The sequence below is a fragment of the Dipodomys merriami genome, unplaced genomic scaffold, assembly GCF_024711535.1.
Source record: "Dipodomys merriami isolate MVZ:Mamm:240054 unplaced genomic scaffold, mDipMer1.0.p SCAF_6, whole genome shotgun sequence".
NCBI lineage: Eukaryota > Metazoa > Chordata > Mammalia > Rodentia > Heteromyidae > Dipodomys > Dipodomys merriami.
In genome coordinates this window covers 57,548,080-57,574,424 of record NW_027206179.1, presented here as the reverse complement: position 1 = coordinate 57,574,424, position 26,345 = coordinate 57,548,080, and the positions used below count along the sequence as shown (strand labels likewise).

The window sequence follows — 26,345 nt, the reverse complement described above, 5'->3', positions numbered from 1 at the left end:
TGAGGGTTGTTTTTTTTTTTAAAGAAAGATAAATAAGCACACTTAAAAGCAGTGCTGACCACATACACACAAAATGATTTAACTACACAACACCAAAAAAAAAAAAAGGAAGAAAGAAAGAAACACTGAAAAACAAACTCTTGTAACCTGATAAAAAGTTTGGGAGAAGTAAAATTTGCTTCCCCTGGGCGCCCGCCCCCCAAGACCTAAGGCTTGAACTCCAGGCCTAGGCACTGTCCCTGAGCTGATTTTGCTCAAGGCTAGCATTCTACCTCTTGAACCACAGTGCCACTTCCAGCTTTTTCTGTGGTTTAATTGGAGACCCAGACTTTCCTGCCAGGGCTAGCTTCAAACTCTGATTCTTACATCTCAGCCTCCTGAGTAAGCCAGGATTATAGGCATGAGCCACCAGCACCTGGCTACCCTTGCTTATTTTTAAGTTGTCTGTTTAAATCCACCTCCTCTAAGCAGTTCACACAGGTTATTTCAACTCATTCAGCCTTCTTTAAAGCATCTACTGGTTTTTTTCCTTAATTCTGGAGAAAATAAATATGGTAAAACCTTATGCTATGTCAGCTGGAATCTCTGGGTCTGCCTAAGCACTGGGTACAAAGAGCCCTAGAATTGTCCTTCACAAGCACCCCCTGGTGGTCAGTATGCCAGAGAAATTTCTCCCTCCCCTAGTAAGATGCACACTGCAGTCAGCCCTGGGGGTCAGTTGATAGCTCTGTTCAGCAAGAAGCTAATGCAGAGACAGTCACAGAACATGGCTGCTTCATTATTTTTATTTACCATAGCAACTCACATCTGCTTCCAAAGGAGACGGAAGGAAAACAGCAATGGTGTCTCCAGCTCCCCAACAAGTAGTTCAGCCCTATAGTCCTAATGAATCCGGAGGCTGAGATCTGAGGATTGCTGTTGGAAAGTAAGCCTGGGCAGGAAAGCCTGTGAGATTCTTATCTCTAATTAACCACACACACACACACACACACACACACACACACACACACACACACACACATACACACACACACCCCATGCTGGAAATTTGAATGAAAAAGCTAAAAGACAGTGCCCAAGCCCTGAATTCAAGGCCCAGTATTGTCACACACACACACACACACACACACACACACACACACACACACACACACACACACACACACACACACACACACACACACCATGCTGGAAATTTGAATGAAAAAGCTAAAAGACAGTGCCCAAGCCCTGAATTCAAGGCCCAGTATTGTCACACACACACACACACACACACACACACACACACACACACACACACACACACACACACACACACACACACACACACACCATGCTGGAAATTTGAATGAAAAAGCTAAAAGACAGTGCCCAAGCCCTGAATTCAAGGCCCAGTATTGTCACACACACACACACACACACACACACACACACACACACACACACACACACACACACACACACACACACACCATGCTGGAAATTTGAATGAAAAAGCTAAAAGACAGTGCCCAAGCCCTGAATTCAAGGCCCAGTATTGTCACACACACACACACACACACACACACACACACACACACACACACACACACACACACACACACACACACCATGCTGGAAATTTGAATGAAAAAGCTAAAAGACAGTGCCCAAGCCCTGAATTCAAGGCCCAGTATTGTCACACACACACACACACACACACACACACACACACACACACACACACACACACACACACACACACACACACACACACACACCATGCTGGAAATTTGAATGAAAAAGCTAAAAGACAGTGCCCAAGCCCTGAATTCAAGGCCCAGTATTGTCACACACACACACACACACACACACACACACACACACACACACACACACACACACACACACACACACACACACACACACACACACCATGCTGGAAATTTGAATGAAAAAGCTAAAAGACAGTGCCCAAGCCCTGAATTCAAGGCCCAGTATTGTCACACACACACACCCAAAAAAATAGGAGGGGGGAAAAGGTGTCTTCTCTGACAGACAGATTTAGACTAAGAGCAAATGACCCTCTACTTGACACTGGGCTAGAGCTTTCCTAGAGCAGAATACGAAGAAGGAAGGAGCTGAGATAGCAAGAAGGCAAAGAAAGAGACCTCTAAGGATCTAATGACCTCTTTGATCTTCAAAAAGGCTGTGATTCTAAGAGATGAGTGGCACAACAGAAGGACTGGCTCTGTGTCTCAAAGGAAAGGATCATCCAGAGCTAAGCTGGACCTGCTGGCTGCCAGTCTCTCATCCTTCAATTTCACCCTGCACAGCCACTGAGTGCCCACCAGAGCTGCAGCGGGATAGCCCTTGCCCTTCCAGAACTCACAAATCCGTCTGGAGAGTGACAAATAACGATTGCAAACTCTGAAGCACTTTGCAGCAAACTAACATGGTGTTCAAAGACAGGAGTGAGAGACCTGTGTGAATGCAAGCTGAAAGTGTGGCACCCCCGAGGCTGGAGAATGAGAACTACAGATTGGAACGCCAAGAAGGTGGTGTTGTGGTGAAAGGATTTGGTAAGTCCGGGTAGATGAAGCAAAGCTGGTGACCCAGGAAGAAAGGCTGGATGGAGCCCAGGGAAGGTGGCTGGAGGCAGCCCAGGCTGGAGCTTGAAGGCAACACACCAAAAACAGGTTTACTGTGAATGCAAATGGAAGCCGTACGATGGGCTTTACAAGCAAATAGGTTGAATGATGGACTTGCAGTTTTAAATGGCTGTACTGACTGCTAATGTGGAGACAGGTGGGGAAGGATAAGAGGGCAAGAAAGTGAGGGGAAGTCTGGTAGATGCAGAAGTAGCGGCTGTGGAAGGTGGCATTGGTGAATGGGCTTTTCCCAAGATTAGGCTTCTTAAGGGCAGTATACAGATGGAGAGGAACTAGAAATAAGGGGTGATTCATGTACGAGATGGTCAGAAGAGCCAAGCACTGACAGCTCATGCCTGTAATCCTAGCTACTCAGGAGTCTAAGATTTGAGGATCATGGTTCGAAGCCAGCCCAAGCAGGAAAGCCCATTATCTCCAAAGAAGCACCAAAAAAGTTGGAAGCTTTGGCTCAAGTGGTAGAGTGCTAGCTTTGAGTAAAACAAGCTCAGAGACAGCACCCAAGCTTTGAGTACAAGCCCCCGGACCAGCGCACACACACACACACACACACACACACACACACACACACACACACACACACACAGATGGAGGGAAGGTGTTGGGCAAGAGCAGGAAAGCAAAGAATGGGCACAGATGCAGGAAGGTTGTCCATATTGTCTCCAGAAAAGAGGCTTGTTTCTTCTGTGACTTGACTCTAAGGTATCAATGGGTTGAGAGAGACTGGGAAGAAGTAAGCGAGATATTTGAGAGGGGTGGAAGGAGAAAAAGAAGGAGGGGAGGGTGGAAGAAAGTAGGAATATGTTCAGAAGAGAGAGCAAAAGTCAAGTTCCTGCATGGAGCAGCTGGCCAGCAGGGCTGGGCTGATGATGCAGCATTATAAGTCATACTTCTCCAAGAAGCTTAGAAAGCTTAGAAAAAGTAGATCTACCCTCACAAAAAGGGGTGCATGGTGCAAAACCTGGCTCCTCTGTTGCTGGGCTCCTTTCCCCCTTCACGATACAAGGATAAGTAGCATAATAATGCAGAACAGCAGAACAGGCTCCAAGCTCAAAAACATCACCGCAACCAGCTATCAAAATATAAATGGATCCCATTCCTGCTGAAGTACAAAGCATCCTCAAATGGGAAAAATGTTGACACTCCTGAACACTTTCTGTGATAAGCATGAGATTCTGCCTTTGCAAGGGAAGAAATTCTGAAATGGTACTAGGGCATAGTTACCCCTTATAAACAGCAGTGAATAACTTAATTAACCTAATTATTAGACTAGCTTGTGTGTGTGTGTGTGTGTGTGTGTGTGTGTGTGTGTGTGTGTGTGTGTGAATACTCAAACTTGAACTCAGGACCTGGGCACTCTCACTTAGGTTTTTCTCTCTACCACTTGAACCACAGCTGTCCTCTGGCTTTTTGGTAGTTAACTGGAGATTGGCTTCAGGGATTTCCTTACTAGTGCTGCCTTCAAACTGTGATTTTTCAATCTCAGCCTCCTGACTAGCTAGATTACAGGTGTGAACCACAAATGCCTGGCAATGTAAGAGCTTTTAAAGACAAGGACAGAAGATGAACACTACTGTGCTCCTCAAATGATGCGCAAAACACTGACCCCACTCATTGCCTTTGGGAAGAATGGGGGAGAGAAGGGAAGAAGACATTTCACTTTGTATTTTTGGTGGATCATGGGGTCTGAACTCTGGACCTGGCCGCTGTCCCTCAGCCTTTCAGCTCAAGGCTAGCACTCTACCACTTGAGCCACAGTGTCATTTCCAGTTTTCTGGTGGTTTACTGGAGATAAGAGTCTCACGGACTTACCTGCCTGGGCTGTCTTTGAACTGTGATCCTTAGATCTCAGCCTCCTTAGTAGCTAGGATTACAGGCATAAGCTACCAGCGTTCTACTCACTGTGTATTTTTATATCAACTGGAAAATGCTTATTGGGGCAGGAAAGTCACAATAGAAAACTGAGTAGAGGACTGTAGAAAAATGAAACATTTTAAGCATAATCTTTCTGCTTTGAAGAAAGTTCATACTTGAATACTTCTTCCTGAGTTAGCCTTACTTTATATTATTAATAAAGATTATTTCTCTCATGCCTTCCTTAACAAATTCTGAATTGGTAACATCTATTAGTCTCTTTAAGGTACCTCTGATCTTGGCTAACTCTTGTGATTGATGACTACAGGAAAGGGTAAGGTGTAGCTCAGTGGTAGCTGCAGGTATAGGGGCCCTGGGTTTGAGCTCCAGCATTGGGTGGGGTAGGAAATCATGGATAGAAAAAGAGATATAACATGATAAATATTTATATATTTAATATATAACTATACACACACACACACACACACACACACACACACATACACACATATATGCACTGAGTATCTTGTAGTCATTCCAACAATAATGTGCTATTTGCTCTTAAGTGTGACTCTATGATGCTTTGATTTCCAAAGCAAGCCTTGGGTTTTCAGCTAGCCAGTGGTATAATTTACTTAACAGAAGCTCTTACTTGTTCTAGATCTTTAATTAACTAGCAAGAACTTGCCTAGATCCAAAATAGGACTTTTAACTCCTATTAGGGTTGTAAAGCCCATTCTAATTGCTTCTTTATTAGAGAGCTCAGATTGAAATTTTATGTATATTATCACATTCCTGACAATGCAATTCTTTCTTCTCTGGTATATTTGGAACTCTTCATGTGTTTATAAAACATCCCACATTCTCAAGGAGAAGAGGAATCAGGCCAAGCATTTCAGCATGAATGATTTATGAATTACAAACTGAAAATACTTAGAAATCTATTTTTACTGAATTGTTTATAAACTAGAGAAGAACTCTTGCCAAAAACTGAAACAAAAAACAAAAAACAAAAACCTCTGTACCTTAGCAACCTCACAAAGAATAAGGCAGATCTGACATAACGCAAGGTGTCTTTACTCCAAACAACTCTGACCCACAAAAATCTGGGTTTACCACAAACATAAACTTGGAAAAGACTATTTGTCTTACAAAACAAGTCACAGTTCATGTGAAAGTATGATTCCATTTACAAAATTCTTATTCACATATAGCTTTTTCAGGAATAAATAACCTTCCATTCAATAAATATTTATCAACCTCTTTCTATGTTTCAAGCTCTAAAAGTCAACTGCTAAACTTTATAAAATTTATTACTAAAAGCATATCTCTAAGTTTTTGGTCAGAAACAATGTAGTAGGCCTTGTATCAGAATTAAGAGCCGTCATTTTACATTTCTACTTCCAAACTTTAATTTTAACTTTGAAAATACATTGTGCCCATCCTACCATCTGAATGTTTTCGTCAGCAAGCTGCAGAACAAATCAAATTAGTTTTGAGGACACTTTATCTTATAAACCCTTTGCCCATCAAAACACCAAACATCCTTAAAACTAAGAATTTGACAACCGGTCCAGCTTTGGGGGGAAGCAAAACAGTGTTAGTTTACTGCTGTAGACAAGGAACCACTTTTAAAAAAACTGTTTCCAGCATGTCCTTCCGTGAACAGATAAGCTGTATTATTCAAAATATCATATAGCCAGGTAGAAAATAGAAGTGCTTCCTCTCTCTCTCTCTCTTTCTCTCTCTCTCTCCTCCTCCTCTTCCTCTTTTCCCTCTTTTCTTCCTTCCTCCATCTCCAAAAGTAAGTGCAGTTCATCCCCAATAATGGGGATGTGTGCTGTTATTGCAAAAACAGTGTCTCACAGTCATAGCACACATAGGACAGAGCATCTATTTTTTTAAACATTCTCTATTTTTCATTCATACACAAGTCAGGTTTATAATCTCCATAGCTCATGTTCTTGAGAAGTTAATAATAATTTATAAGAAATTATAATAATTCTTCTTGGTAAGTTACTATACTCTCACAACTATATCAGAAAACATGTCATAATGCAAAAGTCCCATACTAACCTTTGAAAAATGAGTCTAAACAAAATCTTCAGTAAATATATTTATCACTTTTAGTCAAATTAAATAAGTATACAGTGACATCAGCAAGTCTGGACACTGTTGTCATTAAAGGGATAGAGGCCAGTGGAGAAAAAACAGAGCTACAGCACCCATGGGATGTAACTTAATAATCCCATTAGCAATTTTCATCCCTGCATACATATTACTCTTGTTTTTCAATGGATAACATTTAGAGTGTAAATAAATATGGAAGCATGAAGAGCTGTTAATATATATTATGTAAACTCCATAATAATTATAATTTTCTCCCTCACAGTAGCTACTGCTGCTGAGATTAAACAATATATTGCCACTGCATACATTTAGCCATATGGTCCCATCTGTTTCTAGGTTCCATGACAGTCCAGCTACTGCTAGTTAATACAGGAATGCAAATGTGTCTCTTCGTATGCAATTTGGGAAAATCAACCATATGTTGTCAATACAACTTGGCAGGGAGTCTGATTGATGAGGCAGTTAGCTATGCATCTTCTGAGCCTCCTTGCCCTGATGATGATTAAAATGATATGTGAAGAATACAAACCATCTCAGAAATTGCAGAGCACTGGGAATTTGCCAGTTGCTAATCACTCTACTTGGGCCTCAGGGAAATGTCTAATTGCCCTATGCAAATCATCACTGCTTTAATTATAGCCTGGGACTTTTATTCTCTGGATAGAGGCTGACACCCTGGAGAAAGCTCTACCTTAAGCTTTGACCTTCAACTCAGCAGCTGAAAGACCTGGGGCAATCCTTGCCTCATCTCTAGAATCCACAGAGGGGTGTCATGGCTCCCCATCCTTTAAAACCAGCACATATACTATAGATTTCTGGGCTCCTCAAACAGAAATTCTCTTCTTGGTCAGTACCTTGGACACATTGTTAGTTTCCCCTACACTGCAATTTGCTTGTTCATATATCTTATTGGTTTTTTCCCCTTTTTCTTTTTTGCCAGTCCTGGGGCTTGAACTCAGGGCCTGCCCACTGTCCTTGAGCTTCTTTTGCTCAAGGCTAGTACTCTACCACTTGAGCCACAGCACCACTTCCAGCTTTTTCTGTTTATGTGGTATTGAGGAATCAAATCCAGGGCTTCATGCATGCTAGGCAAGCATTCTATCACTAAGCTACATTCCCAGCCATATGTCTCTACTGAATGATAAAGTCATGTGTGTGTGTGTGTGTGTGTGTGTGTGTGTGTGTGTGTGTGTGTGCATGCGCGTGTACACACAAATATGTGCAAGCATGTGTGCATACCTATGCACACAAGCCAGTACTCAGGGTGTTAGTGCTATCCTTTAGCTTTTTTGCTCAAAGCTGGAACTCTACCACTTGAACCACAGCTCCATTTCTTTGGAGACAAGAGTCTCATAGACTTTATTACCCAAGTTGACTTTGAATGGAGATCTTCAGATCTCAGACTCCTGAATAGTTAGGGTTATAGGTATAAGCCACTGGCAGAATGATAAAATCCTTAAGGACAGAGACTGACTTAACTCCATAGCTCTGATTCCTCATATATAATAGGCATCCCAATACTATTTATTATTATCTGTTAGATGACTATGGCATTGATGCCCAGGATATAGTAGGTGTGAATAAATATTAATTGCTGGTAACTTCCTTTCTTTCTTTTACTAAGGATTTCCTTCCTTTCAGTTCTCTTATCACCACTGTGCTGTGAGCATTCATCTGGGCTTGGAAAGACAGGGTTCATTTTGCCTCCCCAGGGCTCAGTTGCCAATGTCTGAAGATTGCCCTGGTTGCCACGACTGGAAAAGAGAGGTGTCATGAGATCCAGTGGGTGGGGAGCAGGGATACTCCTACAACTAGAAGACAGTGCCCCCACCACCTCCCAACAAGAATTACATGGCCCCAAATGTCAATAGAGCTGAAGCTGGGAAACTCCCATTCTGACTGCTATTCCTTGAAATCCACTCCTGGCTGCTCTTCCTATGCAAATTCTTCTTTAAACATCATTATCCTAGTCAAACTGTCTTCCATTCATTTTGAGTATATTCACTTTCACTAGGCACTTGCTGCTGGATTTTCATCAGCTCCCTTCAATACTCCTATACATCAAAAACAGAAGCAGGAACCAAACTTGAAAATTTTTCTGTCTAAGCTGGACCTCTGTTGGCTCACATGTGTAATTCTAGCTACTCAGAACCAGGAGACTTTCCAGGCAGGAAACTCTGTGAGACTGTTATCTCCAGTTAACCACCAAGAACCACAAGTGGAGCTATGGCTCAAAGTGGTAGAGCACCAGTCTTGAGCAAAAAAAGCTAAGGGGCAACATCCAAGACCTGAGTACAAGCCCCAGTACTGCTTCCCAACACTTTAAAAACTTAACAATAAGGAGTTTAAGTGAGGGACACCAAGAGGAAAAGTCATGACATAATTTTTTCTTCAGTGATCCAAGTTACTACAATTATACAAGCCAAATGGCCTTTATAATTCCATCTGAGGAGTAGTACAGAGTCATTAAATGTCCTACCACACTGGACTACTACTGATTACACTAGCTAGAAAGCTTTTACTGGAATGCCAATTTGTGTAAAACTAATGTGACCAAAGATGGCTTTTAGAAACAGGATAAAATTTTTAAATGGTTGATTTTTTTCAAATTTACAACACCATAGTTTATGAAATTTTATAGAATTAAAACTCTTAAACATGGAAAAATAAATACGCAAATGCAGGAAATAGCTGAACACCTATGGTTCACAACTGTAAACCTAGCCATTCAGAACTGAAGTTCAAAGCCAGCCTGGGCAGAAAAGTCCATGAGACTCTTATCTTCAATTAAGAAGTAAAAAGCTAGAAGTGGAGTTGTGGCTCAGGTGGTAGAGTGCTATCTTTGAGCAGAAAAGGCCAACCAAGTGGGAGTGTGAATTCCTGAGTTCAATCCCTAATACCAGCAAAACAAACAAATAAACTAAGAAGTCCCTGGGCTGCAAAAAGAAAGAAAGAAAGAAATGTGGGGAGTATGTACACTTTCTTTAGGAAAATCCCATTCTATGAAATTCATATGTCTGATTCTTTAGGTATCTGTCAAGAGTAGATAAAGAACTCATCCAAGTCAATGATGACAGGAATAACAAAATGGCCCATTTAAAAGTGGGAAAAGCACCAACTGTCTCCTTTCTCCTTTCCCTTTCCCTTCCAAGGTTTTCCCATGTAGCCTAGGCTGATCTAAGTATCTAGGAGTTCTTCCACTTCAGCTACTGTGGGTAACTGCTGGAACTACAGGCATGTACCACCACACCCTACTTTTAATGGATATTTATTCAAAGAAGATACAGGGTAGAAATGGTAAATAAGCATGTGAAAAGATGTTCAACATCACTAGTCAATAAGGAAAGCACAAATCAAAACCACAATGAAGCCTGACACTGGTGGCTCACGCCTGTGATCCTAGCTACCTCAGGAGGCTGACATGGAGGATCAAGGTTCGAAGCAAGCCTGGTCAGAAAAGTCCATGAGACTCTTAGCTCCAATAAGCTACTTAGACAAAGCCGGAAATAGACTGTGGCTCAAAGTGGTAAAGCCTTGCACACAAAAGAGTTCAGGGAGAACACCCAGGTCCTGGATTCAAACCCCAGGACCCCTCCCCCCACCCCTGCAGTGAGGTGCTACTTAGGGCAGATTATCCTTGAAACAATATAACAAGTGTTGGCAAGCACAGGGAAAAAGTAGAACCTTTCTGCAACTGTGAAATGACTTAGCAACTGTGAAAAGCACTTTGCTAGCTCCTCAAAATATTAACGTAGTTACCATGTGACCTAGCAATTGCACTTTAGGTATACACTCAAAACAACTAGGAACAGGTATTCATAGTTACTCACGATAGCCAAAAGGTGGAAGAGGTGAACGATGAGCAACTTGTGTTATAAGCTGATAGAATAAAGTCAGTGGGGGTCCATTTTCAAGGCAAAGCATTTGCTTCTGAGTGGAAAATTACCAGTCGCTTGCCTGCATAGGGACTCAGATGTGACAAGGTTCATGCATTAGAAGGGCAGCAAACAGGACCAGATAAAAAGGAAGGGGACTGATTAGACAGGGAAAGGAAGGACTTCAATAAAATGCAAAAAGGGATAGAAACAGTACATGCCAAAAAGCACGTACCCAGGGAAGCCTTCTGCTGCTCCTCCTCATCCCCCAAAAAGAGGGGTAGAGACAGCCAAAAGCTGGCTTCTAAAATTCAACCAACTTCAAGAGGTGCATCTATTTGAATTACCCAATAGTAATGTAACAAAGAAGCAGCAGCAGGAGGAGGGGGGGGGAGGAGGAGAAGGAGGAAGAGGAGGAGGAGGTGGGGGAGGAGGAGGAGGAAGAGGAAAGAATGTATACCTTGGGGCTGGGAATGTGGCTTAGTGGTAGAATGCTTCCCTAGCATGCATGAAGCTCTGGGTTGGATTCCTCAGTACCACCTAAACAGAAAAAGCTGGAAGTGGTGCTGTGGCTCAAGTGGTAGAATGCTAGCCTTGAGCAAAAGAAGCTCAGGGACAGTGCCCAATCCCTGAGTTCAAGCCCCAGGACTGGCAAAAAAAAAAAAAAAATGTACCTTAGCTTTTGTGTTCATGAACTTTTCTGCCTAGGCTATCTTCTAAATGGATTTCTCAGATCTCAGCCTCCTGAATAGTTAGGATTACAGGTGAGAGCCACCAGCACCTGGTTTAAAAAGCTTTTTAAAAAATAAGCTTTAACTTTTTCAGGTGGAAAATAATGTACCATTGGTATACAGCTATCAGAATCCCTAATAAGGTGAAATGCTGGGATCTTCACACTCCCTCAGGTCTAATTATTCAGGTTAATCTTCTTTCCTGATAGACACACATAGCTTCTGGTCTCTAGGAGCCCTGGCCCATGTCCACATTTCAGATCCTTCCTTCTACAACATCAGTATTCATGCAAACATATCCATTTTCTCTGCTGATGGTGGTTTAGGGGTTAGAAAGCAGCATTGTTTTAAAAATAACATTTGCTTCAACAGAGAAAAACCGAAAAAGTATGGAAAAAGCTCTAGAGTGGTTATTTTTTATGAGATCAATGTTCTATCTCCAAGCCAACCAACAGAAATTTTATATACCTTTAACGAGTATTACTAAGCTTTCTTTTCCTGGAATCAGTCTTAAGATGCAACCTATAAAATTGCTCCAGTCAAAACAAATAATTAAGTTTAAAAATACATTGTGACCATTTGGGGGGAAAAGCAGAAATATAAATTTGTGTTCATGTCTTAACACATTTGATACTTAAACCTGTATCAAAATTTAGTAATATCCCAGACTCTCAGCTGGAAAAGCCACAAAATTTAGAATCCATCCTTTCATAAAATTCACTTTCTGATCTCTGAAATGGGAATGTTACACTTGTCTTTAAGTAGTTGTCCAAAGAGGTTACAATTCAACATGTCAGTTTAGAATATAATGCATCTTGATCAATATCACTCCTTTCAACATTCTCCTCCATCTCTCCCAACCCCACCCATCCCCACAAGGTTTCTAATTTCATTTTAACATATGTGCATGACTGTTTTCACCTGCACTTCCTTCTTTGTCTGCCCCCCTTCCCCTCAACCTCTTATATATCAACTTCCTGATATTCGTAAGACTTTTCTGTCCTCAAAATAAGTACAAAAACTGTAGCCTTGGGTTCAAATCTCAGCACAAAACACTTCCCTAAATCAGCTTATCTTAATAAATATGGATGTTCTATGTGCAGCATAACAAAAAAAATAAACAACCCCAGCGCTGGTAGCTCATGCCTGTAATCCTAGCTACTCAAGAGGCTAAAATCTGGGCTGGGAATATGGCTTAGTGGTAGAGTGCTTGCCTAGCATGCATGAAGCCCTGGGTTTGATTCCTCACTACCACATAAACAGAATAAGCCAGAAATGGTGCTGTGGTTCAAGTGGTAGAGTACTAGCGTTGAGCAAAAAGAAGGTGTGAACAGTGCCCAGGCCCTGAGTTCAAGCCCTAGGATTACCATAAAACAAAACAAAACATCCCACATGTTTTATTTAAGCACAAATTCTAAAAATACTAGTTTACTTAGTACTTCATATCATGGCCACAAATCTGTCTTGCTCTAAACAAGAGCCAGATAAATCATTCTCAGCCTGTGGTATGATGTGAGGTACCCTAATGTAAAAAATCAAACGTGAGTGTAAGGTTTCTGATTTCTTTAAGTGAGATTGTTTTTTGTGTGTGCTTTATTGTCTTTTTATCCCTAATGAATTTTATGTATTTATCTTTTATCTTTTCTTTCTTCTTATTACTTATTTTATGGGCTTTTATCCGATGAAACTGAAGTAATGGTTGGATCACAGTGTACCCAACTCTAGAATAAGATAAAAATACATTTAAAAAGTGAAATTTAGGGGCTGGGAAAGTGGCTCAGTGGAAGACTGCTTGCCTTGCATGCCTGAGGCCCTGGGTTCGATTCCTCAGCACCACATAAGCAGAAAAAAAAAGCCGGAAGTGGCTTGTGGCTCAAGTGGTAGAGCGCTAGCCTTGAGCTGAAGAGCTGAGGGACAGCACTCAGGCCCAGAGTTCAGGCCTGAGTTCGGACCCAAAAATAAAAAATAAAAAAAAAAATTTAAAAAGTGAAATTTAAATATTCTTGTGTTTAGTCATGTAGAATAAGGCAAATTTGGTTTACCCAATAATACCTCCACATAATAGGAGTATGTGGCTCACACTTACAATCCCAGCTACTAAAGAGATGGAGATCTGAGGATCAAGGCTTAAAGCTAGCCTGGGTAGGGAGTCTGTGAGATTGTTATCTCCAATAAACCCCCAAAAAGCTGGAAAGGGAGGTGTGGCTCAAATGGTAGGGTGCTAGCTAGCACTGGAGCAAAAAGAGCTCAGAGGGCTGGAAATGTGGCTTAGTGGTAGAGTGCTTGCCTAGCATGCATGAAGCACCAGAAATGGTGCTGTGGTTCAAGTGGTAAGTGCTAGCCTCAAGCAAAAGAAGCCCCAGGACAGTGTCCAAACCGTGAGTGCAAGCCCCAGGAATGGAAAAAAAAAAAAAAAGCCTGAGAACAACACAGAAAATAAGACAAAAATAAAATATGTCTCCCAAACTTCTACTATGAAGATGCATTTATACAATTTATATGAAACTAAACAGACAATGTGCCCAGATGTTTGTAGCATCAACTTCAAGCAACACTCTTTGCAAAGGGTCTCCCAGCCTGCATTTCTAGGCAAGTGTTGTACCACTCCAGCTCCCAGTGTCATCTTTTCTGGATCCCATCCCTCCCTCCCACTGTGCTGAGAGGCCTCTGGGCAGCCATATCCTTATCAACCTCCTCCTTGAGGACCGAGCCAGCTTCCTGGAGACCTCCCCCAGTGGCATCCCAACACCCAGGGGAAGCAGCTGTGATCATCTTTCCTCTGCGCTCCTCCTCCTCCCGCCACCACCCCCCCCCCAGGCCTCTGAAGCACCAATGTACACCTTCACAACTGCATTTGTCACACCTGACCCCTCGTACTCCTGAAAGCACAGGGGCTGGCGCTTGCTAAGAAAGGCTGAGCTGCTAATGGCCACAGGCCTGGTCACCCCATGGTCTAGCAAAGCAGAAGGCCACCCAGCAAATGCTTGAGTGTATGACAGTAAAATCCAGTTTTATCACGAACATTCACCAGCCTTTTATTAAGCCTCATGTGACCAATCTAAAGTTCTGCTAACTCCTTTGTTAATGTGATAGCAATAAATTTCTTTGAAAGGCATTATATAATGCATCCTGTACTTCTTGAGCACTTAAACAATCTCTCTGCTGAAAGTGGCGCTCTATGGAACACCAGCTTGAACGTGAATGCCAGCTTGAAGTGTTAAATGGCTATAAATAACACTTTAAATGTGTTTCTGTTAAATGGTGTGTGGGCAGTTTTGAAATTTTATCGATGTATGTGTTGAGGGCGGTTAAGTTTCCTGCCAAAGGCGGCCTAAAGGATGCAATTTCCAAACTAATGGAGGAGACTCACTTAATGCACCACGTATGCATGGCTGTTTGAAGCAGCTCAGATTTTGTTGTTCAGGAACTGGGGCTTGAATTCAGGGCTTCATGTGTTTGCTTGGCTTTTTCTACTCAAGGCTAGTACTCTACCATTTGAGACACGCCTCTGCTTCCAGCCTTTTTTTTTTTTTTTTTTTTGGCGGTGAATTGGAGATAAATATCTTATGGACTTTCCTGTCCGGGCTGGTTTCTAATTGAGATCCTCAGATATCAGTCTCCTGAGTGGTTAGAATGATAGGCATGAGCCACTAGCACCCAGCTTGAAGCTCAGATTTTTAGCGGCTGGACACACAGAGAGCAGCGGTGACACACATGTGTCAAGTACTATGACATCTGCGCAGTGTGACTGTAACCATTAAAAGCAGCTATACAACTTCAATTTGCCTTTCCTCTCCTCCAAATACATATCCAGTTATGTGATTCTCATTGAAACCCTTTGAAAGTTCCCTGACTATAGATCAAAATCCAGACTTCCTATCCTTCCTTCCACCTGACCTTTCGGGATGGAAGTTGAAGGAAGAAACTAAAGGCACAGAATATCAAGGACCAGCCAGATGCTATACCAGGGGCCCAGCAGTTAAGACAAGAGATGGACTATGATATTCCAGTTTACAGTGCTTGAAATAAAGTCACTGTTGGTCTATTGTCCAGATAAGGTACTTGGTTCTGAGTGGAAATTTACCAATAGCTTGCCTGCCGATGTGATAAAGTTCATGCACTGGAAAGCCTTCAGGTAGATAAACAGGACAGAGTAGAAGGGGCTGGGGGGGGGGGGGGGGAGGGAGGACACTGTTAAAAAGAGAAAATGTATAGAAATATGCCAGAGAGCACATGACCCTTCCTGCCACCAAAGAACAAAACAGGATGGAGACAGCCAAGAGTCCTCTTATAAAATTCAACTAGCTGGGTGCTACAATCCTAGCTACTCAGGTTCGGAGCCAGCCCAGGCAGCAATGGCCATGAGACTCTTATCTCCAATAAACCACCCAAAATCTGAAACTGGAGCTGTGGCTTAAGTAGTACAGCACTAGCCTGGAGCAAAAATGCTCAGGAACAGCACCCAGGCCCCAGGACTGGCAGATAAATAAATAAACAAAAATAACCAACCCAAGAGGAGGTCCATGGCGTCAAGTTACCCAATAGAAGGTAATGTAACTTAGGCTGATGTCTGGGAGAGAATGTGAACCTCATATTTCTGGGACCAATGAGTCATTGTGGGGAGGGTTCTTCACATGCTAAGTGTAAAATTGCTTACTAATTACTCCATTAAAGTTGGGCTCACTTACCTACACTTCTTGACTTCCAGTCCATCCTTTGCACTTGAACAGATAACAGGAGACCCAACAGGAGACTGAAATCTAAACACATTAGCAGCACACAAATGAAAGGAGCACTATCACTAGGAGTACCTGCTCCAGAAGGTATGGGTCTCCCAGTCAGCTGATAGGGCAGAGAGAGGTTTCCTGCAAGGAGTTCCAATTCACTTGCTTTATTTGTTTTATTTTTGGTGGTACTAGAGTTTGAAATCATGGCCTTGGGTTTTCTAGAAAGCACTCTATCACTCATGCATCTGCATTGTTTGCTTTAATTTTTGGGTTGGATCCGTCTGTTTTCCCTAGGCCATCCTAGAATGTGATCTTCCTATCCATGCCTCCAACAGACTGCAGAAAAAAGCCACCACATCAGGTTTTTTGTTGTTATTATTGTATTGGGATCTCACTTTTTTGCCTAGGTTGGAGTCAACCTGGATCTTCAATTTCAGCCTCTAGAGAAGCTGGTCTTCCCCTTACTCTTGAGCCAGTGGGGTCAGGGGAAAAGTAGGGCAAACTCCAGACAAGTGTACCCTTGGAATGTCACCAACATTCTGATATTCTCACAAAAACTCACTGCAAGAGTCTCTGCTCCTCCTCTGCCTTCTCATCTACCTTGATTTATATTCCCAAACCTCCAATGGGCTCAGTTATCCCCACTATCCTTGTCAAGAGTCACTCAAGATTTATACACAGTAAAAATGGGATTCTAATTGGGAAAAGTAGGAAGAGAGAAAGGATGGGAGGAAGGAAGGAAGGAAGGAAGGAAGGAAGGAAGGAAGGAAGGAAGGAAGGAAGGAAGGAAGGAAGGAAGGAAGGAAGGGAGGGAGGGAGGAAGGAAGGGAAGGAAAGAAGGAGGAAGGAAGAGAGGGAGGAAGGGAGAGAGGGGAGGGGAGGAAGCCAAATAGATTATAATCAGTGGTGAGATGTTTAAAGTCTTATTATTATGGAAACATTTTGATATATTCTTTTCTGGACCCCCTCCACTTTATGCTTTGAAAACCTGGAGCCCATGATTTAATTTTTGCTGTTGTTAGTTGAGGCCTCACGTATGATTTCAGTACAATAGTCAGAGTGTAAATTATGGTGAAAGGAACAAACCATAAAGGCCAGTAAGACTTACAAGTTCCACATTCTAAAGTAATGGCTATCTGTATAATGACCCAACATTTTAGAATCAACATAGTACTTTGAAAGAACAAAAAATTGTGTCTTTCAAATATCTTGTAATAAATGTAGACACAGTGACAATAGAAAGCAAAGAAGGTGCCACTCCTTTGAAGTAATACCTAGGCACCAACTGTCGTTGTTTGCACACATAGTCAACACCTAATGACGGCTTTGAGCAAACATATCATTAGTCAACGCTCTATAAGGAAGTACTTATGTACACAAAGTTTTGTATGTGGCAAATGTTTGGTTCAACTCCTGCTCCTGAAAATGAAATTGTACTAGTAGTAGAAAACAATGAAGTAGAAACATAAATCAAGAGAAATAAAACTACAGGAGTCTTAAACCTTAGTGTGGCACACTTTCTCAGCTTCTACATAAATACACCAGTTTTGGTTTCTTGTGTTTCATGAATTTTATTTATTTATTGGCAGTACTGGGGCTTGAATTCAGAGACTGGTGATTTCTTGGCAGGCATTCCACTACTTGAGCCACATCTTCAGACAAATTTTGTTTTCTTCTTTTTCTTTCTTTCTTTCTTTTTTTCTTGGTCCATTTTTCCTAAGCCAGCTCAGGCAGACACTTTTATCTCTACTAGGATCTAGAGATACTTTTATCTCTAATTAACCAGCAAAAAGCCACGTTCTGAGTTCAAGCCCCAGTATTGACACACAAAAAAAACAAACTAGATCTGAGAAAGAAAAGGATGTGGCCAGAAGATTAAATATTAAATTCCCCCAAGGGGAAGCTCATATAATCTCATCAGTGGCATAGGCTCAACCAATAATGAAAGAGAGACAGACAGACAGACAGACAGACACATATACACTCACACACACACACACACACACACACACACACACACACACATACTACATATACACAGAAACAGAGATAACGAAAGACAGAAATAGGAGGAGGAGGAGAATGAAGAATAAATTTGATATTTACTATTTTTAAAAAAGAGAAATTAAAATGGTTATCAGAAGAAAAATCAGTACTACATAGATCTCCTTTACATTTACTTTAGGTGCTACTTTTCTTTAAACAAAATACAAGTTGTGAAATGAGAACCATTATTGTTTCCATTACTAATGATTTCTAAAGTGCTACATCCCCGTGAATACACATTTATAATTTATTTCTTAATATGTATTCATTTCATTTTGAACCAAATTGAATTTAAACCTTATAGTGCAGTGTCTTTGATGCTTGAATAACGAGTTTCAAGTTGATTACAGCTTTCTGATGAAAACTACACAATCAACTATATTATCCAAGCCTGTTATTTATATAGAATTTCCAGTTCCACATTACTGTATACTAACTCAATTGGTACTGAGCCACCCAAACAGGACATGATGGATGCTAAAATGGGAATTAGTATTATATGGTAAAGTCCAAGAAGGGAAGTTTGGCTCACTTATAGCAAGACCCGACATCTCATAAAAACAGTATCCACTTGCATGTGGCTATATGGGGGAAGGGGAGGAGTCAGCATATTGTGTTAGCAATTTTTTGTGGAATCACATTAGAGCACCATGGTGGTAGATATATTACATTAAAATCTGGGATTTTTTTTTTGGCTAAACAGCTTCCATTGTGTATTTAGTGAATTTGATATGGAAAATTGCTAATCCAATAAGGGTGTCATAGAAGCATTCCTGACTGCAGTGAACAGCTATAATATTCCCGAGGAAAGGGGAGGCTGAGGCTCGCTTTCAGGGCCTCTCCCGGAGTCTTCAACTGGAGTTCAACAATGCCTTCTTGAAAGGTGGACCTTTAAGACTTATTCTATGGGCAAAATGCTGTTTTAGATTTTTATTTCTGAAGGAACCAGGGACTCACTGACATGATTTGTCATTTAACTGGTATTTACTGACTAAGTACTACCCAGGGCACTGTGGTCACCATGAAGGGAATACAAAAAGTGGAGGAAACATAGTCCCTTCCTAATCCTGTAAGCATCATCTGAGGGGAAGGAATCAATGAATAGAGCAGTAATTTGATGAAAGCCATCCAACAACAAGAGTGGAAAACGTTATCCGGGCATACATATCTGTATTCCTACCTACCCTATATGGCTATCTACTCAGCAGGCTGAGATCTGAGGATCAAAGTTCAAAGCCAGTCCAGACAAGAAAAATCAGAATTTTTTTGTTGTTGTTGGTCTTGTCGGTCATGGGGCCTGAACTCCGGGCTTGGGTGCTGTCCCTCAGCTCTTTAACTCAAGGCTAGCACTCTACCATTTGAGCCACAGTGTCACTTTTGGCTTTTTCTGCTCCTGTGGTTCTGAGGAATCAAACCCAGGGTCTCATCTATGCAAGGCAAGCACTCTACCACTGAGCCACCTTCCCAGCCCCGGAGACTCTTATCTCCAATTTAACTAGCAAAAAGTTAGAAGTAGAGGTGTGACTCAAGTGGTAGGGAACCATCCTTGAGGGAAAAAGCAAAAGGACAATACCCAGGCCCGGAGTTCAAGGTCTAGTACCTGTACATTTAAAAAAGAAAAAAAAGAGCCAAAAATGTAGAATTATAGGAGTTCAAAAGAGGAATATACCTGCCCCCAAAAATTCCAGCAAGGCAGCAGCTAAAGCCCATGCCCTAGGGAAAGGCGAGGAGGCAGGGGAGGCTGCCCTACAGGAGAACACGCTCTGGAGAAAAAAACACATTATACCAGGAAAGGTATAATTTATTCTTTTAGCATAACAAAAACAAAAAGGAAAAACTGGGAAGATGAGCCTGGGAAAGTGGAGCCCAGTGTGTGAGGCAGACCAGGGGGACTGCTGTCCAAGATGGTCTGGTGGTAGAGCTTAGCCACAGCTCCACTTCTGGTTTTCTGCTGGTTAATTAGACATAAGAGTCTCACAGAATGTGTTTCTAACGCATTTATAAGATTATTTCTTTGTTGCTTTGTATGTCCCTCCCCCACAGTGTAACCCCCCCCCCCCCCCCCCCCCCCCCCCCGCTTTCACTATATTTGATGTCAGTATAACATGTGGAGGAGATGGGGACAAACAAGTCGTTTAAGGATTCAGGTGGACCTGTTGCAACAATGAGAAGTACAAAATGTCATGTCAAAACCAGCTTTACAATGTGGGGGGGGGGAGGGGGGTATAATTGGGTGGGGGGAGGGGGGTATAGTTGGGTGGGGGGAGGGGGGAGGCGGGGAAGGGAGGTGAAGGGTAAACAAAGGAGGAGGCTGCAATGCTTGGTAAGAAATGTATGCAGACTTCCTGCCTGGGCTGGCTTTGAACCACAACCCTTGGATCTCAGCTTCCTGAGTAGCTTGGATAACAAGCATGAGCCACCAGCTTCTTCTAATTATTCTTTTCCTTGTCTTTTTTTCTTCTTTTTAGGTAAACAGTCAATTTATTTGCAAGTAAAGGGAAAGCCTTGAAAGCAAGCAGAGAAGCCCTGCATCTGGAGTGGAGACTACCCAGGACATATTCCCTAGGCTTTGGGCTAATTGCTTGATGATGTGTATGTGCACAACATACACTCTTCCCTGTGATGACTTTTAATGCTACCAAGCATCTTGAAATCATAGTAACTTTACTTGGCACATGTTTTTTCTTAAAGAGGAACTGACAGAAAGATTTACTTTAAAAGGCTAGCTTAAAGCCAGGCACCAGTACACTACTCATGGCTGTAATCTTAGATGCTCAAGAGGTAGAGATCTGAGGATCACGGTTCAAAGCCAATTGGGTCAGAAAAACTTTTATCTCCAATTAACCACTAAAAAGCTAGAAGTGAAGGTATGGCTCAAGTGGTAGAGCTCCAGCCTTGAATGAAAAAAAAATCTCAGGGACAGTGCCCCATGCTCTGAGTTCAAATCCTAGGGCAGGCATAAAAAAACAAAAACTAAAAATACCAAGTACTTTTCAGCCAACAGCATTAACCACGGAATATAAATCCAGTACCCTAGAACTGCAAGAATTTGAGGAGACTGCTATGTTTATTTACTGTTTCACTCTGGACAGTTCCTTGTTTCCAAATTTCAAACAATAAACAGAAATTCTGCCCTGTACTTTATTAATTAATGCCATCTGTTTTGTCTACACTCCTACCACCCTGACTGCACCCAATCTCATCTAATGCAGTATATTTTGCAAAATCAAAACCTTAAACACTTGTTTTAATGTCCCTTAAATTGGATTATACCCTGTAAGTCTTATATACAACATATTAAAGCAGAACATTCACTGGTGGCTCTACCCTGTAATCCTAGCTACAAAAGAGGAGATCCAATTATTGAGATTTAAAGCCACTCCCAGCAGACAAATCTGTGAGTCTCTTATCTCCAATTAAACAGGAAATGTGGGAAGTACAAAAGTGTAGCTCAAGTGATAGAGTACCTGTCTTCAAGGGAAAAAGACAAGCAAGCCTGTGAAGCCTTGAGTGTGAGGCCCTGAGTTCAAACTCCAGTATCACCAGAGAAGGGTGAGGGAGGGAGGGAGAGAGAGAGAAAAGAAGGAGGGAGGGAAGGAAGGAAGGAAGGAAGGAAGGAAGGAAGGAAGGAAAGGAGTGAGGGAGGGAGGGAGGGAGGGAGGGGGGAGGGAGAATGGGTGAACCTGACGAAACTGCTATTTTATTTATTGCAGCAAGCATGTCTGATATAAACTAACTGGCTGCCTTAATGATATAGTAATCACTATTCACCACGGGCAAAGAACATAACGCTCTTGTTAATCTAAATTAAACTTTGCAAAATTGATACTGAATATCTATGACACTTTTATTAAACAATTTATTTTTTCTGTGTGTGTGTGTGTGTGTGTGTGTGTGTGTGTCTGTGTGTGCGCGCCCGCGCGCGCTCTGGTTTGGAGGCATGAACTCAGGGTCAAGGTATTGTCTCTTAGCTTTTTCACTGGTAGCTGACACTCTAACACCTAAGCCACAGCCCCACATTTGGCTTTACAAAATTATTGTTATTATAAAGGTGATGTACAGAGGGGTTACAGTTATACAAGCCAGGTAAAGAGTATATTCCTTTCTTTCTCTTTCTTTCTTTCTTTCTTTCTTTCTTTCTTTCTTTCTTGTCAGTCATGGGGCTTGAACTCTGGGCCTGGGCGCTGTCCCTCAGCTCTTCAGCTCAAGGCTAGTATTCTACCACTTAAGCCACAGCGCCACTTTCAGCATTTTCTGCGTATATGGTGCTGAGGAATGGAACCCAGGGCCTCCTCATGAATGCAAGGCAAACACTCTACCACTGAGCCATCTTCCCAGACCCAAGAGTATATTTCTTTTTGGACAATATCACGCTCACTTTGGACTTTTTGCTGGTTAATTGGAGATAATAATCTCATGGATTTTCCTGTACAGCTGGTTTTCAAACCAGGATCTTCAGATCTCAACCTCCTTAGTATCTTGGATTAGAGGCATGAGCCACCAACTATAGCTAAAACAATTTTTTGACTTTTTTTTTCACTGTGTTGACCAGGAAGAGAAGGAAGGAAGGAGAGAAGGAGGGAAGGAGGGAAGAAGAGAGAAACAAAGACACACAGAGAGAGAATGCCAGAATTGGAATTTTAATTCAGGACTAGGTGCTGTCCCTTAGCTTTGTTTTGCTCAAGGCTGTGGCTACCTGTAACAGCTCCACTTCCAGGTTTTTGCTGGTTAACTAGGGATAACAGTCTCACATATTTTCTTGTCTAGCCTGGCTTTGAACCATGATTCTCAGATCTTGACATACTGAGTAACTAGGATTACAGGCACAAACCACTGCTCCAGACTAAGCATGATCCTTTATAAAAAGGGCAAATAAAACTTACCATTTTCACTACTAATAGCAATTCTTCGTAATCTTTCATTTAAAAAGCAAAGGAACAACAAAACACCCTCTTCTTTCTCATCTCCCCCCCCCACACACCCCAATTCCAATCCTTGTCTAAGTAATCAGAGATGCTGTAATCAGCCATGCTGATAGTGGCAATTGTTTTCTGATTGTTCATTAATGGGCTACAGAGGAGAAAAAGATCATGAAAGGAGAAAGTCAAATAGCTCCTGCCTACTTCTAAAGGCTGATACCAAGTTATTTGAGGGTGGGTTAATCTAAAATTTATCTTTGACTTTCTGTAAACACTGTTCTGATAAAAGTTGAGTTTTCTCAGATCAAGATACGCCGTGGACATTTTCTTCAGCATAGCCCAGATTGGAAACCACAGAAGTCCTGCATGAAACAACCCTGACAAAGACAGCCAGTCAAGCAGAAAAACAGCTACTTGAGTCAGAATAGACTTGAGGCCTAAGGCTGTCCTGCAGGAAATTGCCTGGCCATCAAATAAGGTGATTATGACTATAAAGTTACTTTTTGGATATATTTATATGTAACTTCTGTCATCTTATCATAGTTAAAATGCTCTTTATTTATAAACTACTACGTTTATTTCTCATCTGCACAAACCTGTGAGTGATCCAGAAATCATATTCATGGTTTTCTACAAGCCTAGAGAAATTCATTTCTTGAGTCCTTGTCTATTTGGAGTGAAGAATGTGTCTGGGTTTTATTTTATTTTATTCCTTCCCTTTTGCACATAGATTTCTAGTTCTCAAATATAAACCTCCAGGGGTATGCCCTCATCCCATCAGGCAGGAGATTGCCTGTATTAGTCACAGTTCACCAAAAGAGAGATGCTCAAAGCTTCTGCCTAGTGCCCAGGAGGTAACCTTTGTAAATGTCTTCTGACGTTATCCTCGCTAAACCACACTTTCAAAAGATCATCCAAGAAATCTAAACGGCCACTGAAATGATCTTTGTAAACTGGATCCACTCAAGCAATGGCAGGCACGGAGTCCGCGCGTATGTAATGCATTGAATTACATGCCATTTTGTTCCCAAAACGAGATCTACATCATTTTGTAGGTTATTTCGTAGGAGTACCAGGTCCAACCCAGAAATAAGTCCACAAGAGCCTGCCTCCCCTCCTCTCCTCTCCTCTGCTCTCCTTCTTTTTTCTTTTTTCTTTTCTTTTCTTTCTTCTTTTTGCAAACTATCCTTTCACATTTCCACGGTCAAGGGTGGAAGGAGGGAAGACCTCCAAGGAGAAGACTTGTCAGCGATCAGCCATCCTACAGTTCACAAAGCCGGCGTCAGCCAGTCTCCTGTATCTGTCCCCCACCTCGCCCCCCTCCCCTCGGCGGAGTGCTGGCACCGAACGGCGGGCGGGGGAAAAAGACAAACATTCCGGCTCTGACACAATCCGAGCACAAGACACTTGAACAACATTCCTAACTTTTCTTTTTTTAAACCCCTCTCGCTTTGCATGCCTCAAAGGTAAAACAGAGGGGGAAGGGTAGCGGGGGGCGGGGGGCAGTGTCTATACAAACCAGCAGGCTAGCGAGGGCACATGCACCCTGGAGAGTTTTAAAAGCTCCTGCAAAGAGTCACCATTAACGACCCTCCCCCCCCACGCCCCCATCCCAACCCTATTTATCTCCAATCCCCGCTGTCCGGTTACTCAGCTCCGAGTCTGGGCTCCGCAGCGCCTGTCCTCCGTGCGGTGCGCTGCGCTGCGGGAGAGGAGGGGCGGGGTGGCCGGCGAGCATCCCCGCCCGAGCTCTGGGCCACCGCCCCGCCGGCCTCCGCCCCCTCGCCGCGCGGGACAGCATCCTCAGACAGCTCCCGAGGTCCCAGGTGCCCCCCAGCCCGGTGGAGGCCGCGGCGCCCGGCAGCCGCGCGGTCCCCAGGCCCGGCGATCGCTGCGCCCGGGTCCCCAGCGCTGTCCCCTCCGGCCCCTCGCCCATCCCGTCGTCCGCCACTCCGAGTCGGCGTCACCGAGGCAGGAGGGAAGGAGAGAGCCAAGCCACACACTCACACACACACACGCACGAGGACCTCAAAGATGTCCCAGTGCAAGAAAAACTTAGCTGTCCACGCGCGCGCGCGCATCATCGCTTACCTGTCCCCACGATGCCAGTCATGGCTCACCTCCTCACACACACACGCACGCACGCACCCTCCCCAGGGCTGGTGCCCCCCACCCCCCGCGTGGTCCCCGGGGGTGCCCGCTCGGTGCCCCACGCACTCACTGCCTGGCTGCGCGCGCCCGGCCGCTGCAGGGCCCGGCGGCGGCGGCGGCGGCGGGGACCGAGACAGCGGCTGCAGCGGCGGCGGCGGCCCCAGCCGGCGTCAGTCAGACTGGAGCCGAGAAGCCTCATCGCCCGTATTAGTGCGCCGAGCTGGAAAGCGGCCAGGGAGCCCTGCGCGCGGGCCCGCCCCCGCCCCGCCCCGCCCCGCCGCCCCCGGAGCCCGTGGGGAGGGTAAGGAAGCGGAGGCGGGGAGGGGGGGGCACCGCACAGCCACGTGCGCGAAACCCGCGGCGGCGGCGGCGGGGCGGGTGGGCCTGGCACACACCCGCCGTGATGGGCAACCCCGCCGGCACCCCGGCCCTGAGTGTGCGCCCCCTGCTCCGGCGCGACCCCCTGGCCCGCGATCGTGGCCAAGGGAGGCCAGCGGGGGGGGGGGGGGTCACCTCTTGTCCACACCTCTCGCTTACAGACAGACTTGAAACTTTTTCACGCTGCGGCTGGAGATTGAGAAAGGAAGATGGTTTACCAGAACCAGAATAGAAGTCCATGACCACCCATGAATCCGTCTGGAATGATCCCGCCAGCACCCTACTGTTGCTTCTGACCTACGGGGTTACTGTTATTTGCTGCGCGCCTGTGCGTGCGTGCGTGTGTGTCTGTGTGTGTGTGTGTATGCGTGCACCCATACTGGCGCTTGAACTCAAAGCCTGGGTGCTATCCCTTAGCATTTTCACTCAAGGCTGGAGTTCTAATCAGTTGAACCACAGCTCCACTTCCAGCTTTCTGGTTGTTAATTGGAGATAAAGAGTCTCCCTGTCTGGGCTAGCTTCAAACCTTGATCCTCAGATCTCAGGTACTGACTAGCTAGGATTACAGGCACTAGCCCACCAGTGCCCGGATTTAGTTGCTTTTCTAAAGGGGATCCACAGAACTGTGACAGTGCCAATTGGTTTGCACTGGCACAGGCAGAAGGAAATCTAATCAGTCTGAGTGGTGAGTAGTGGTTCGAACTAGTCATGTAATTATGTGGATTGTAATTTCCTTACTCGAGCATATAATACATAATATTATCTAATCTAATAAAGATACAGCTTCATGGGCACACAGCAAATGTTAATGTACAACCTTCTTACCTCCACAGCCTGGCTTCCTACCTACCTCTGAGGTCATTGTAGACTCCCAGAATGTATTCCA

The 26,345-nt window shown here is 43.5% G+C and overlaps 1 protein-coding gene across 1 annotated transcript in view; it reads right to left on the bottom strand.

Annotated features, from left to right (window-relative positions):
- The window catches only part of Smad9 (SMAD family member 9), a 67,587-nt gene extending 42,368 nt beyond the window's left edge, over positions 1–25,219 (bottom strand). The window contains exon 1 of the mRNA XM_070002949.1: positions 25,152–25,219. The gene's annotated coding sequence lies outside the window, so the exon portion shown is untranslated. The remainder of the gene's footprint in view (positions 1–25,151) is intronic.
- Between the last annotated feature and the right edge of the window lie 1,126 nt (positions 25,220–26,345).